Raw genomic sequence first — 16,375 nt, 5'->3', positions numbered from 1 at the left:
CAGATATCGTAAGTACAGTATTGACATTGCTTCTTAAGTTCAGTCCTCCTGGGGATCAAATAAAACTGGAGGGAAAGCATACGGGATGTGAAATCTCTTCCTGCAATGTACCGCATCTTGTTAAGGACTGGTAACAACACATCTGATAAGAAAACTGGCCCTGAGCAGTTTGGTACTTCCACTTTCTCCACAACCAGACCAGATCTCAGATTTGCCGAGTTCTCCTTTATCCAGCCTGGTCTTCACCAACATTCTTATTTACCACTAAAAAAGGCTTCACCATCTTCAAAATATTTGTTTCTCTTGAGAGAGGAATACCACAGATCCAGCAGATCCTGACCTTCCCTGTGCAAAATACAGGCAGGAACTGTTCTTGGGTTGTTGTTTTTGTTTCAAGTAGACACTAGAAGTTTAATTCATTAATAACCTATATTTGCAAATTGATACAAACATGGATCTTTCATTCTATTGCCTCACAGTGCAAACCCCATCAGGCTCCAGATGCACTATTTCCAATAAGAGCATCACCAATATCATACACTGATCAATTTGGAAAGAAGATCCAAGGTGACTTCCCTTCAGTTTATTTCTAGTTAAGTGTACCAGCGTACACATGCCATTGCTATTTACTTCCAATCCAACAAGAGATTAGAAAGTTCATGAAAGGCAAGCATTGTGCCTCCTTGTATACAGCCTACATAATGACATTACTGAAGTAGTCTTCCTGTTCTATTAAAATTATAAAAAAAAATTGCTTGGTTGGAAAAAAAGGGCACAGAGGACAGAAGTGTACATACATACATACATACATACATACATACATACATACATACATACATACATACATACATACATACATACATACATACATACATACATACATACATACATACATACATACATACATACATACATAGTGTGTTTGTTTGTGCGTGTAGCTATATTTTCAAAATAAAACTTCATTCCAGAAAATATATTGGCATTCTTCTTGTTCTCTTGCATTTATGTTCCAACGCAGAGGTGCTAATCCGTACTACGCCTTTCTAGTGACCGAGGCACACAAAATGGCTGATGTTTCATCCCATCCTCTGTTGTTACCCCGCTACACCGCCCTCCCATCTCATGAGGAAGGGATGCTCTACTACAATTCCCGAGACGCCTTGCGCCCCAATAATCCAATAGGGATGGATTGGGGGCTGTGGTAGAAGCAGGGGAATCCAGCGGGGGACCATCTTCCGCCCGCCCCCTGCCAAGGTGGTACCGTCGCCTCCCTCCCTTCCCTCCCTCCCTCCCTTGCTCGCCGCTTTTTTTTCCAGCGCTCGGCGCCTTGCCGTCCCCCTTCCCTCCCGCCCTCTTGACGCTCTCCACGAGTGATCCTGTTGGGGGCGGCGCGTTCATATAGGTTTGAGAGCCCCATTTCAGTGGTTGTGGAGAAAAAGTCGTAGTCACGTAGGTGTCCTAACACGGAGGGAGGATGTTTACTGATACTCTGAGAGGGAGAAAGGTTAGTATAAACGAGGATGGAGGCTTAGTATGGGAAGGTTTTAGGAATGATAAAAGATGTTTCAGAGGGCAGGAAATCTCTTCATGAATACCTTACCACAGAGGTCTTAGGGACCTTTTAAAATGCAACACAGTGAAATTTAGCCCTCCCTTCAAGGACTGAAAGGAAACCTTTAAGACCACCCCACTTTTTCCCCCCTCAGCACCACCCTCTGAGGGTAGGTCGGGCTGAAAAATAATGACTGGCCATAAAGTGAGCCTCCTGACTTCGTTCATTGGACCCTGGGCCTCCCAAATATAGCATGCTATGCTGGCTGACAAAATGGATGGGATGTGTATACAGTATTCCCTATACCCACATGCCTATACAGTTACACAATGACCAAACTAGAATTTCTGAGCCTGGCCGTAGTTTCTCACTCTGCCCCATCCTTAAGAACTACTCCCGCCCTGCAATGTATGTTTTGTCCACACGTGGAGGATGCAATCTTATTTGACTGGGATGTAGCAGGTGCTTGATAAAGAATGAATGAAGGTGGAATAGCGGCTTTTGGGGAACTTGTGTGTGAATGAACTGAAAAGACCTGCACCTTTTACCTCAGGAGGCTTAATGCGGTTTGTTGTTACATACCATCAAATTGCCTGCGACTTGTGGCAACCCAATGAATGGGTGGCCTCCAAAATGCCCTATCATTAACAGTCCTGCTCAGCATCCTGCAAATGCAAGGATGTCACTTTCTGTATGGAGTCAATCCACACCTTTTACCTAAAAATATACAGAAGACCCTGAGAGCCAATGTGGTGAAGTGAACAGAATGTCACACTAAGACTCAGGAGACCTGGGTTTAAAACCCTGCTCAGACTTGGAAACTTAACTGAGAGACACACACTAGTAAAACACTCCTTAAATATTTCACATACTTTGAAAATCTTATTTTATATGATAGTACATAGCACGCACATGAACAAATTTATGTGCGTATGGCGCGCGTGCGCACAGAGAGAGAGAGAGGGAGGGAGAAAAGACCTCATATTGGCAGTACTGTAACTCAATCCTGGTAATGCTATCCAATTTTACAGGTTGTGGACATAAATTCTCCTACCCAAATTGCACATTTATTTGTCATTCATGGTATGTTAGCAGCTATTCCTTGATGTTGTTTATGGCTCTGCCAAAGTTTTTTTCTGCATTCTTCTGTTTATGAGAAATGAAATAGTTCTTTGAATATTGGCCCCATGTTTCTTATGGGATTGTTGATTTTAATGTGTTTTTGAATATGGAAAAACTGGTGAAATATGGAAAGGTTTGGCCCCTGTAATAAGAGTAATACTGTACTCGTGGTAGATGTGTGATTAAGCAGTAATTTACCTGTGTAGATAGACAAAAATAGACCACTGCTTGAAAGGATTTTGTAATCTGAAATGCAATAATGATGAAACATACAGAGGGAGAGGAGTGGGTTAATGCTGCTTGTTGTTGTTTTAAGTTTTATTGGAGATGGAAATGGGAGTTAATGGGAGAAACCAGGGACAAATAAAAAATATAGGTTATGTGGGCTTTGAAGGAGACGTACACTATGCAAGTGCTGAAAAACAAAAATAATTCCAAGGAGTTACAGTATGCTGATTTTGATACTTGTTACATTTTCACAGAGATGTGTCCTTTGGGGAAGGCCAGGTATGCTACTTAGGTGTTTCTTTACCAAGAGCTATTTTTTGCTCTAAGGTCTTGGTTTGGGGTGCACCTAGTCTGACCTCCAAAGACAGATAAAGGCTGATGTTGGATCATCTGTAGCAAAACTTTATAAATTAATGATATTAGTATGATGTCTTCAGTAATTCTATTGAAAAAAAGGTGTTCAGTACATTATTTACTGTTTCTTCCCACATATATGTGCAGTGATGAGAGAAAGTAGACATGTTTCAGTTCTCCTTACATGAGTCTTGCTCTTGAAACAGATAACACTAAAATAGATGCTTCCTTGTTAATTAATTAAATAGTTAATTGTTTCAGCAGCATAGATGAAAGGGAAAGGACTAAATGAAATCTGCATATTGGTGCCACTATTAATGCAATAATAGGCAATGGATTCCTAACAGTTGCTGAATAACCTTAATTAGATTTTAGAAACATTATTAGTTTTTTTTTAATCCATGTTTGTTTGTCTCAGCATGTTGGCAAAATTAACATGGGGAAAGGGGGAGTGGATCAAGAACAAAATATTGTGGCATTAAAAAACTAGCAGATTTGTTTCTGTGTGGGTTTCCATGGGTCGAAATCCACTTCTTTAGACCCCGCGAGTACTCATACTGTGTCCCCTGTACTGTATTTATACCTGTCCCTGTGAGGATTCACGAGCAGGAGAGGACACAGACAAAGTCAAAATGCAGTGTTGCACAGAATGGGGCCTATCAAGATATTACTAAAATTTGCAAATCAGAACCAGAGTGATAAGATGTAGGCCAGTTAGCTTTCACTGTCATAGAAATACTAAAGAGTTATTTCTGAGGTAAAGGTCAGAATATGTGAAGGGACTACAATTTATTTTTGGATTACAGCTCCAAGAATTCTTCAGCCACCTTGGCATGTGATCTTGCTGGCAGGAGGATTCTGAAAAAGTATTTTTTTTTCAAGCTTTGGTTCTGAGCACCTTAAGTGTTGCACTGATTCAGTGGTCTTCAAACTACCTATATTAAGGAATCCCATTATCTATTGATTTTTTTTCCACAAAAGAACCTTGAATTTAGTTTTGGGAAAGTGGGAAGGCCATAGAATCATACACTTGTAGAGCTGGAAGGGACCACAGGAGCCACCAATCCTAACCGCTGACTGAAGCAGGAAATCTACAGGTAAAATATCCTGCACAGTGGCCATCTAGTCTCTGCTTGGAACCCCCCAATGAAGTATAGTTCTCCACTCTCCAAAGCACTTTGTTCCATTGTCAAAGAGATCTTGTTGCCCAGAAGTTTGTCCTGTAGCTTTATCACTGGTGTGTGTGTGTGTGTGTGTGTGTGTGTGTGTGTGTGTGTGTGTGTGTGTGTGTGTGTCTGTCTGTCTGTCTGTCTGTCTGTCTGTCTGTCTGCCTGTCTGTCTGTCTGCCTGTCTATCTATTTATCTATCTATCTGTAGCAAGAATCAGTGTGAGGTAGGGAGTTAGACTATATTGAGGATGGGATTACCCAAATAATTTGAGAGTTGTGTCAGAGTATTGTATCAGTTCATGTCATGTGCTCAATTCATATCACTCTCCCCATCCTGCTAGGACTGCCTCAGTTGAACCAAGTTATTCTATTACAGATAAAAAGTCTCCAGCGCCTATGTAATACAATGCTAAATTGAACAGTTTCTAAAAATGAAAGCAAAAAAGAAACTCTGCAAACAGCAGGCATAATTGCTGATTTTGTGATGGGAGAGCATCCCACACCAGCTGAAACACATCATGAAGACTCTGCAAGGAAGGCCTCTGCACACAGAATACAATGACACAGCTATTCGCTCAGCCAAAAATGTGTTAAAAAGCAGTTTAATGTAGAGTTTTATGTAAAATAAACAACCTCCTAACAGGTGTTCAAAAATAAATAATTTCTCAAATAAAAGTACAAGTTCCCTTGTAGTTATATTAAAGTAATGTAACTGGGAAATGTTGAAATGATTTGCATTGTGCTAAATCCAGAGTAGTTGGAGGAGTACATTGCAATTTAGTAGCACCTTCAGAAGACCTAGGTTTAAACCCCTGTTCATTGATGGAAACTTACTGCGTGTGGGCCAGTAGTAAAGTACTTATTCAAGATTTCACATACTGTACCGTGAAAACCCTGTTAGGGTCTCTGTAAGTTAAACATGACTTGGTGGGCAAAACAACAATACACCTAGTTGACTGATGAGATGACGGAAGTAGGAGGTAGTAGAATGGACTTAATCACAACAGATGAGTTTGCCATTTTCATTTGCTTTGTGCAAAATAGTCCTGCCAAGAAGAAAGTCTGTAAGTTCTGCTGCAGCACATTTGTCAACTGTACTGTTATTTTTATTTGCACTTACTACTAAACTGAAGAGAATTTGGAATGTTACTCTCATGCTGCTCTCTGAAGTGGTACACTCCATTTCACAATCTCAGGATTCTTTAATATTTTGCTTCTAGAATAATTGTTGGAAGCAAAAGGCATCCTATGTTATTTCAAATGGTGTGGTTGCAGCAAGCACAATCTAGGCCTCTTTTTGGAAGAGAGAGCTTGCCAAGAAACTGGCTTTTTAAGTAAGCACTTGTACTAAATGTGTATTTAAAATATTTTGAATGATTAATTGGGGCACCTTTATAATTGCTCAGGTTTTCTTTTCTTTTTTTACATTAATGGAAAGTATGATTCCTGAATTTCATATGTACCCTAAGTATGTTTAATCTTCATGGTTTTAGGGGGCTTCTAGAAACACAACACCTAGTGCTATCAGTAAAAAGACTTTAGGCAGCTACTCCATCTTACTTCTTTAACAGTTTTTTTTTTTTTTTGGTGGTAAGAAGAAAGATGGCATAAATAGTGGGAAACAATTAAGAGTTAGAAGCTGAAGGTGTTGTCTGTCCCACTATACAACTCAGTTAACGAGGCAGAATGATTGCACAATAAAAGCCTAATCTGGATGTTCTCTTGGTTTTCATGCTGGCAGAGGAGAGTGTTTCAGTGACAGATCCATTCGGAACACCCAGTCTTACACTCAAGCATTCCCACATAGACACAGTGAGACGGAAGAGATGGGATTGGGATGATTTGGGCGAAGGTATCCTGATCCCAAGACCAGACACTGGTCTACTTCCTCTAACAGATGTGCTTTCACGATGTAACTTTTATTTCTTTGTATGTATGTGTATGTGTATATACTATATATGTGGGGATACATATATACAATATATGTGCTAGAAAGTGTGGGGGTGTTTAGATATGTGCTGTTTCCTATTGAAAGAGGTTAAGTAATTGCTGTGTTGTTTCTTCCAAGAGATACCCACCGTACAGTTAGAGTGTGTGTGTGTGTCTGTGTTTCCCCGTGCTGCGCGCGCGCACACACACACACACACGCGCGCTCATTTTGTAGAGCTGGGGGTTGCCGGGGTGTGTGTGTTCGTAAATGTTTCAGCAGTCTGACTCAAACAGCACGCGTCTCCACAAGTGAGCTAGTACCAATTATCATGGATTGCTTCTGCCCCTTAAAGCTCATCACAAAAGAGCGGAAATCTCCACTGGGTGAGGATGAGCAAGAGCGTATTCTTTGGACATCCGGGTGTTCTGCCTGTCTACAGCATCCCCTCTGTGCGTGTCTCCTTTCTCTCTCCCCCCCCTCTCGCTTATCGGGTAGTTGGTTTACCCCGATGTAGTTCGCTTCATTGAGACTTTGTTGGCATGTCAAGCTGCGCGAGGGCTGCCTCCGCTGCTGCTATCATCATCATCTCCTCCGCCTCTGCGTTTGTGTGTGTGCGCGTGGAAGGGGGTGGTTTCCTGAAAATAGTACAGCCCAGACAGAAGGTTGAAGGGAGAGGATTGCTCTTCACCTGCTTAGGCAGACAAGGTTTACCATTACCCGGAAGTTCTTCCTTGAAAGAAGGGTGGGGAGGGGGCTTTTCTCCCTTGATGCAGTGAGCATCTCCCACCGCCTCTTTGCTGCTTCCATGGGGTTTGTTTGAGAGGAATCCACAGAGATGGAGAGATGCGTCCCCCCTGCGCTAACCCAAGCCCTATCATATTGGGTAAGGAGCAACGTTGGAAAGATGGGGCTTCCCCCCTGCTCGTAAGGATGGGTGGGTAATAAGGAGAGAGAGAGAGAACAAGAAGAGGAGGGGGGGTCTGGGCGGCTTTGTGCATGTGACTACAGTATGTCTGGATGGATCGCCGCTGTGCTGAGCACTGCTAGAGTGGTAGTGGTGGTGGTTGGAGTAGAAAATGGATTCAGCCAGAAATGCAACATTATGAGATAAAGTCCCATGCCTTGGAAATGAACTGATCTGCAATCAACAGGACTTAATTCCTAGAAAAGATGTGTAGGTAGAAGGTATCCGCGAGGTGTTTCTGGACGGTGGCGGTAAGGTGTGGGGGAGAACAAAAAATTATCTTAAGATTTCATCTGGGACTGTAATGTTTGAAAGACAGGTGTGTGTGGATGCATCCGGGTGGATGGGATTTCTTTGTGGGGTGAGTCCTAGCAAGAAAGAATGGAGCTGATATTTTATATTGATATTTTATTTTCCCCGTATGTATGTGTTGGTGTATAAAGCTGTGTATAGCATTCAAATGAGCTTGATCAAGGAGAAAGAAGCTTCCTTTCCTTTAAATTATTTGTGCCTTTGCTCTAAATGTTTCACAGGGTCCAATTTGCCACCTTTTGTTCTTTATGATTTTAATTTTTATTTATGTTATTGCTCGTTTGCACTTATCCTGCTGTGATGTAGTGCCAATCTTATTCTGCAGGATTAAAAAAAATCTTTGTGTGGGGCTGTATAGTTCCTCCACCCAAAGGAATTTTGCAAACTGAATTCACCAGGGGATTCCCCCCTACTGCTTCCAGCGGAGGGTATACTGGTGAAGTATATTTATTTTAAAATAAATGTGATAGGTTGAAACCTTAACTACTCTTGCCAGCAAATAATCACTATTGGACACAGTTGGGCTTACTTCTGAATAAACATTGCTAAGATAGTGCTGCTGAATTTCTTTAGCTTTCTTGGAGAAATATTTCAGGTGGTTGTGGGGGATAAGATTATATCCCTCTCATTGGGGATCACCAAAAGGAAATATAAAATTCCTTTGGTTTCCTTAGGGTACTTTTAAATTAATTTTTGACTAGAACCTTTCTTTGAAGCTGTGTCTGCTCTAAGATTTAGATCATGCCATTCTTTGATATTTTGATACACAGGTGCCTTCAGGCTGCATGTGAAATGAGAATCATATATTATTGGGGACAAATACATTGGTGGGTGGTATGTTTTAATTTATTAAAAACTATTTGAAAGACAAATCCAGATGTTCCAATCTTTTTAAAAAATGTGATTTGAGAGCCTAAAGAAATGTGTTTAAAATAACTCATGGTTCTTCTTCTTGGTCTCTATGAATGCACACTAATGGGTTTAATCTGTGCCTCCACAGAGGTCTCTGGAATATTCTAGAGCTCAAACATGTGTTCACTACGACCACCCCCCACTACACGTGGTCCGCCAGTCCTTACGACTCCCTCAGTTCTTTTTTGCTGCCGTTGAGGTCTCATCTTCTGGTGAGCTCTCTGTTCGCGCAATCTGGTTCTTTTTCCTGGGGGAACATAATAATTGTATTCTTTTGTAAGATTTGGATTTTATTTTATTTTCCCCTTATTTCCCCGCCCCCATACTTTCCATTCCCACAGGGCCGTTTAAGAGGGGCACTTTGTGCACAAACAAGTTGCCTGTGTGTGATGGCCACGGTTCTTACCTGTTTTGTCTGGGAGAATCGCATCAACCAGCCTCCTGCTCCCATTGTAAAATTTTTACTAAACAAGCCATCAAACTCTGCCAAAAGTGCCTTAAATCTTCCTTGTGAGAGCAATCTCTTCATCCCCCATCCAAGATGGATGAGGCACAGGGTTCACAACCACCACTTCTGCTACCAACTCTGTGTTGCCAACACCTAAATCCAAGCCAAAAATGCCTAAGTCTAAGTCCTTGGGATCGGCATCTCAATCAGCTCCGACACCAAAATCCACTTTGAAACCGGTCGATACCAAACCAAAGAAACTGAAGAAGTCTTCCATCGATGCTCAGCCGCTGGTACAACACACTCCTGTGCAGGATCAACTGCCTATCGATCTTGATACTGACCACAAATACATTCCGCCTCCATCCGGATAACTGCCTTCTCCTCTGTTGGCTCAATCTCCCTCCTGGGTGGACACCTTGGCTGAGGTAACTGTTGAAGCCCCAAATCTTTGGGTTGCCCTGTATCTGGGTGTGAGTCTGAATCAGCATCTGCCCCTGCTGATCCAGTGACTTTGCAGGAGAAGAGAGCTAAACTCCACCATATTGGGGACACTGGCTGTTCCGGTACTGCTCTGTCGCAGCCTCTGAGACTTTCAGGACTGTCGGTATCGCAGGACGCTCAGGCTCAACAACACTGGCCCAAGCAAGTCACCGTTTATGAGCCTCCAGCTTACTACGAACCACAGCCTAGACGGTATCGGCATCATCCACATCGGTACTGGCAGCATGATATTGAACGTTACGCTGAACCCAAGCGCCTTTGGTATGCCTACTACTACCCTTCGGATTCTTCAGAGTCCCCCTCACCTCCTCAGGTGGCTACTATTATGATCAGTCAGCAGATGATGAAGTTGCACCTCCTCCTCCAGTACCAAAGCCCCAAAACAAACCTCATAAATGGCATGCTCAGGTGGCTCCAGTTCCAGTAACCTCTATACCGAAGAAGCCAAAACTGGCGACCAAGTCCTCCGAACTGATGGCCGATACGATTTCTCAAGTCTGTTCATCATCCCTTTTCTCAAGTCCATTCATCACCACCACGACTTATGCTAGTCCTTCACCCACTACCGTAGATCCTAAGAAACCTCAAAAGCGTAAGTTGGATCACTCAACTCGATTGATACCTCGCAAGAATGATACCATGGCTCCCGAACGACATTGGCCAGACGTTCTTCCTGATACGTCAGCCTCTTCATACCAACAGGATTCTTTGCTTTCACCAGTACAATATTCAGATTCTGATTCCTCGGATTCAATAACACCACTAGAATCATCCCCCCCCCATCTTCTGACTCCTGGTTCCGATGTGGCTGACACCAATCCGCCATCTCCATCAGAAGATTTCTCATCTTACTCACAATTGATTCTTTGCATTGCCAAAGCCATGGACCTCCAGCAGCCAACTCATTTGGGCTCTGATAAGGTGTATGAGGATATTGATGAGGATCAGATACCCCCATTTTGGATGGGTGTCATTCCATCACTGCTCAAACTGATTAAGCAGTCTTGGTCTAAACCGTCTTCAGTGCCTCAGATTTCTCAGAGAATTGAGAATCTGTACAAGACCCATGGCACTGATACGGAATTTCTCTCAAAACATTTTCCTCCTAACTCAGTGATTATACACGCAACACAAAACTGAGCACGTAATTGCTCTAACATCACTCCAAACAATAAAGAGGTCAGAAAGTTGGAGATTATCGGCGGTAGATTTTATTCTCTAGCATCTTTCACCTTACGTGCTGCCAACTATTTAGCATCAATGGGAGCCTGTCGTAGGTTTCTCTGGAACAAAGCTCTACCGTCACTACAATCAGCATCTGGGGAGTACAAGCCTTGTGGTTATGCCTATCATCAGGAGGCTATGGCATTAGCGAGACAAGAACGCATCATGGCACGACATAAAAGAGGCAGCCTTCAGACATATGGCCACAGCCGTTGCTTTATGCAGAGATGTCTGGCTCCGCTCAAATTTTGGAGGACACTAGAATTCATAGTGAAGACTTGCCCTTTGACGGTGTGGGTCTATTTGATGAGAAAACAGACGGGATTCTTGACAACTTACGAAAGATGAGAAAGACAGCATGCTCATATAATACTCAGTCATATTATCAGCCTGAAAGATACCACTGCCGTCATCCATATCCCTTTCACCAATAAAAGCCCTTTCCAGAAAAACAACATTACTTACCTCAATCATCTTCCACGTTCCAGCCTCGCCAGTACACTCATCATCAGTGTCCTTGGAAATCCTTCAGCCGTCCTGATAAAAAGAACAAACAGAATCTTTGACTCTCCTACCATCCAAATCATACCCTATCCACTCCCCTCACCACCCATCTAGTGCCCCATTTTTGATCTTGGGCACACATAACCACCGATTTGTGGGTTCTGGCAATCATATCCACTGATACAGGCTAGAGTTCATTTCCTTCCCCCACCGCAGACTGTCCTAACCCTGCCATTCAGTGCCCTCGAACTAGAGATTCAAGCTCTCTTCTCAAAGGGAGCCATTTCAATCATCAAACCAAGTCTTTCTCACCTATTCTCAACCTCCTTGACCTCAATTATTTTATCATTCAAAAGTATTTCCACATGGGGACTCTAGAGCGTATCCTTCCTCTTCTACAAAAGGGAGATCGGTTCTTGGTCATTGACCTGAGTGACGCATATTTTCATATCACCATCAGACAAGACCACTGCAAATTTCTTCGCTTCTCCCTAGGTCATACTACCTACGAATTCAATGCGCTGCCGTCCGGCCTCTCCACCACGCCATGAGTATTTACGAAATGCATGGCCCCCGTAGCAGCGCATTTTCGCACTCTAGGAATCTCACTGTTTCCGTACATCGACGACTGGTTACTCATAGCTCAGTCACACGCACAAGCGCTGAGGAACATTGCTGTCACTCTTTCTTTACTAGCAGATATGGGCCTTAAGGTCAGTGTCAGCAAGTTAGTACTAACTCCCTCTCAAAATGTTACTTACATAGGCGCTACTCTGGACTCACGTCATGTGAGGGCTTTTCTCTCTCGTGAACGTGCAATCAAAATACGTACTCTTGTCAACCATTTCCAGCCTCATGCGCTCATCACGGCTCATCAAGTACAACACCTCCTTGGCCTCATCACCTCCACCACATCCATTATCCAACACGCCCAACTAAAAATGCGCTCGCTACAGTCATGGTATCTCTCCCTATTCGACCTTCTTCTTGACTCACCCACGATACTTCTGCAAGTCACTTCCGAACTTCCCTCTCAGTTAATTTGGTGGATCACCCTGGCCAGCCTCTTTCTTGGCAGACTGTTTGCACTTCTCCAATTGACGACTCAAATTACAACCAATGGCAGCCCTGTCGGTTGGGGCACACACTGCAACGACGTCCAAGTTCATGCAACCTTGTCGCCTTACAAGAAAGGTCTGCAAATCAAGAACCCCTGCCCCCACACCTTCTCACCCAGCATCAGGGGCAAATTTACCATCCCAACCTACAATCGCTTCATCTCTCGACTTGGAGGATCCACCCTTGTTGAACATCATCCACACTCACACGAGAAAACTTGCCACAAATTGATTTTTTGCTTGGAAACTGCTGCCTTCCAGAGGTTCGCTTGCCAAAATAATCTCCCTATGCCTCCAACTACCCTCCCTGCAGTTTTGGCCTTTCTTTCTTATCTCTTCGACTGTAATCTCTCATTTACGGTTTATATGTCCGCTATTATAGCCTACCAACCAAAGGATTTGGATGCTGCCTTCGCCTTTCATTACCACCCTTTGAGCCTCTTACCACTTCTTCTGAATGTCTACTCTCCTTTGAAGTGCTATTTCTGGTCACTATCACATCAGCCCGTAGGGCGTCTGAACTTGCAGCCCTATGAGTAGACCCTCCGTTCCTGCAGTTTCATCCAGATAAAGTCACGATGTATCCAGACATCTCCTTTCTCCCTAAGGTTGTTTCCGAATTTCATGTCTGTCGGCCTATCGTCCTCCCCACCTTCTTCCTGTCACCATCAGTGGACCTTGAGCGATCCCTCCACCTTTTGGATGTGAGAAGGGCTCTCGCATTCCACATCAAAAGAACTGCTTCCTTTCGGAAGTCTAAGGAGCTGTTTGTTTCTATACATTTGCCACATAGAGGAACACATGTATCTCCTCAAATCGTCTCATGATGGATTGTTCAAACCATAGGTCTCATATATCAACTTGCTCCAAACCCTCTGCCTACACAGATTAAGGCTTATTCCAGAAAAGCAATAGCCACTTCCACGGCTTTTCTGCAAGGTGTACTTATTCCAGATATTTTCAAGGCTGCTACTTGGTTCACTCTGTTGACATTTGAATCCCAGTATTGCCTGGATGTAAGGGCTAAGTCGGACGTGGCTTTCGGTCTTGCGGTCTTGTCCTCGTCTTGCTGTGATGTCCCTCCACCTGTACGGTAAGCTTGTTAATCACCCATTAGTGTGTATTCATAGAGAGCACAAAGAAGAAAGAGAGGTTACTTACCTGTAACTCTGGTTCTTGAAGTGGTCATCTGTGAATTCACACTTCCTGGCCGTCCTCCCCTCTGTCTGTCACGTCCATGATCACTGCAGATGGAGACAGCAGCCACAAAATGAAAGACACCTTCTTGGGAGGAAAGTGATGACAAACCTTGACAGCATCTTAAAAAGCAGAGACATCACCTTGCCAACAAAAGTCCAAATAGTGAAAGCTATGGTTTTTCCTGTAGTGATGTATGGAAGCGAGAGCTGGACCATAAAGAAAGCTGACAAAGAATTGATGCCTTTGCACTGTGGTGCTAGAGGAGGCTCTTGAGAGTCCCCTGGACTGCAAGGAGAACAAACCTATCAATTCTAAAGGAAATCAAACCTGAGTGTTCACTGGAAGGACAGATCCTGAAGCTGAGGCTCCAGTACTTTGGCCATCTGATGAGAAGAGAAGACTCCTTGGAAAAGACCTTGATGTTGGGAAAGTGTGAAGGCAAGAGGAGAAGGGGACGACAGAGGATGAGATGGTTGGACAGTGTCATCGAAGCAACCAATATAAATTTGACACAACTCTGGGAGGCAGTGGAAGATAGGAGCGCCTGGCGTGCTCTGGTCCATGGGGTCACGAAGAGTCGGACACGACTAAACGATGACGAACCTCTCTGTCATTATAGTTGCTCCATTAATTAAAGTTGCAGTTTGTGAAGTCAGTACTTTGTGAGTTGAGCACCATATATTGATATCTTTCTCATGAAAGTGGAAGTGAATATTGTGACTTGGAATTTTAGCTAGTTGGGCATCCATTTGCCTGAGAAAGACATACTGTACATCAAGAATCCAGCTAGCTGTTGTGGTTTCAGAAGTATGAAAAGAGCCTTGGTGAATTCACCAGCAGAAGTGGCAATTATGTCTTTTGGAATAGAAAACAACAAATTCTATTTCATGAACAGAAGCAACTAAATGTAATGGGGGAAAGGTGATGCTGTATCATAGCTGGTTCACAATGCAAGGTTCTGTTTTGGTTGTGTGTAATAAAATACCGCAATTGGTTTTATATTGGTTGTGAGAAGAGTCCTGTGACTATTAATAACTTATCTGTACTTCGCAGTGTATGTAAATACCAGAAGTGGCAATAGAAGACACTTCAGAATTGAACTTGATATCAAAAGCAGTTTCGATATTTTTAGGTTGCTGTTGAAATGCCTAATTTAAATAAAAGTCATGGAGAGTTCCAACATCTCTTTTAAAAAACGTTGGTCAGCTGTTTTGTGTGTGTGTGTGTGCGTGCGTGCGTGCGCGCATGTACAAATCAGGAGCCTAGCAGGCAGTTTTGACTTGTAGCTGAACCCAAATGCTACTGTTGGCTAAAGGCCAAGATTCCTTACAAGAGACTGGATCTCTTACTGACTGGTTTTAAACATCAGAGACTGTGAGTTAATAGTAATTGTATCTAACCTGGTATGTAATGCACTTTTAAAACAGGCTTCTGGATGGTTTGCTAAATATTGGCAACAAATAGAATTCCCATAGAAAAATGGAGTCATTTGTATTCATAAAGCATGTGGACAACCTCTCCATTTTTGAGTCTGGATTTTGGCTATAGACTGGAATTGGCTATAGACTGGTTCAGAGAATGGCTCTTTTGCTTGAGTCTCTTTGGGTTAATTGACTTCTCACCCAAAGACTTGATACCTCTCTGAAAGTGGTGTATGCATCTCAGGAGGCACAGGCAGTTCCCAACTTCACTTTTAAATTAGGACAGGAAAAGTTGCACATCATCCCTTATGCTTATTTAAGTTTTTATCTTCTTTATTTTGCTTGCAACCCACACCAAAAAGCTGCTTGCTAACAGGATTCGCCTCCATCCTTTTGTTTTAATATGCCTGTCCTGTTGGCCAGAGATAGCAAATCTGTAGTCCCACCAGGCTTCCATTTTGTAAGCACTTCTGCCTTATCCTTTATTGTAAGGGAGAACTGATAAAACATGGGTCTGAAACACCGACTCAGATGATCTCAGCCCTATTAAGTGTTAATACTGCCAGTTTTTGTTTAGCATAAAATTTGTGGGAATGAGTGAGTAAGTAATAAATGAAGAATTTAAATTGGGAAACCCTGGATTGAAGCACAAGAATTCTAGGTAAGACTTTTGAGTTCCAGGTATATGATGATGGAATTAGGATTCTATGTCAAAGTAGGTGGAAAATCAAACTTCTAAGTCAGGGCTCCTGGTCTTACATTTTTTCCCTGCCAGTGTCTTAAATGTATACTACTACTACTACTACTACTACTACTACTACTACTACTACTACTACTACTACTACTACTACTACTACTACTACTACTACTACTACTACTACTACTACCACCACCACCACCACCACCACCACCACCACCACCACCACCAAACAACAACAACAACAACAACAACAACAACAACAACAACAACAACAACAATAATAATAATTAGTGTGCTATCATGTCAGTTCTTTCAAGGGTTTTCTAGGTATGGAGTATTTTGCCATTCCCTTCTTCTGTGGGCACTCTGAGACTGCAGGTTGCCTAAGGCTACACAGGCTGGCCTCAGAATTGAGCTTTCAACCTCTGGTCAGATACCTAACTTTCAGAGTGATTCAGCCAGCCTTAAGCATATAGTTTTAGCCAAATTGTAGTCCTTATATGCCTTTATGTAGCCATCAAGTTAGAAGAAGAAATACCGTAGGTGTTCTGTTCCCTCATCAAGTTATGTATCAGCTGTTCTGTTCTAAGTGCATCACACAACTTTTTTTGGTAATTTTATTAAATCCTGGGTATATTTGGACATAATAGAATGTATGGCTCTTTGACAACGTCACAAATGTTTCATCCTCCAATAGCAGCATACATTTGGAA

The 16,375-nt window shown here is 42.7% G+C and overlaps 1 protein-coding gene across 12 annotated transcripts in view; it reads left to right on the top strand.

Annotated features, from left to right (window-relative positions):
• Nucleotides 1–1,409: 1,409 nt before the first annotated feature.
• Nucleotides 1,410–16,375, top strand: part of WNK3 (WNK lysine deficient protein kinase 3) — a 145,117-nt gene continuing 130,151 nt past the window's right edge. For 8 of the 12 annotated variants that reach the window (XM_072991385.2, XM_072991384.2, XM_078386517.1 and 5 more), the window contains exon 1: nt 6,809–7,238. The gene's annotated coding sequence lies outside the window, so the exon portion shown is untranslated. The other 4 variants (XM_072991382.2, XM_072991383.2, XM_078386514.1 and 1 more) reach the window with 4 other exon arrangements.

Source organism: Pogona vitticeps, chromosome 2 (assembly GCF_051106095.1).
Source record: "Pogona vitticeps strain Pit_001003342236 chromosome 2, PviZW2.1, whole genome shotgun sequence".
In the NCBI taxonomy this organism is placed as follows: Eukaryota; Metazoa; Chordata; class Lepidosauria; order Squamata; family Agamidae; genus Pogona; species Pogona vitticeps.
This window is presented reverse-complemented; position numbering and strand designations above follow the sequence as displayed.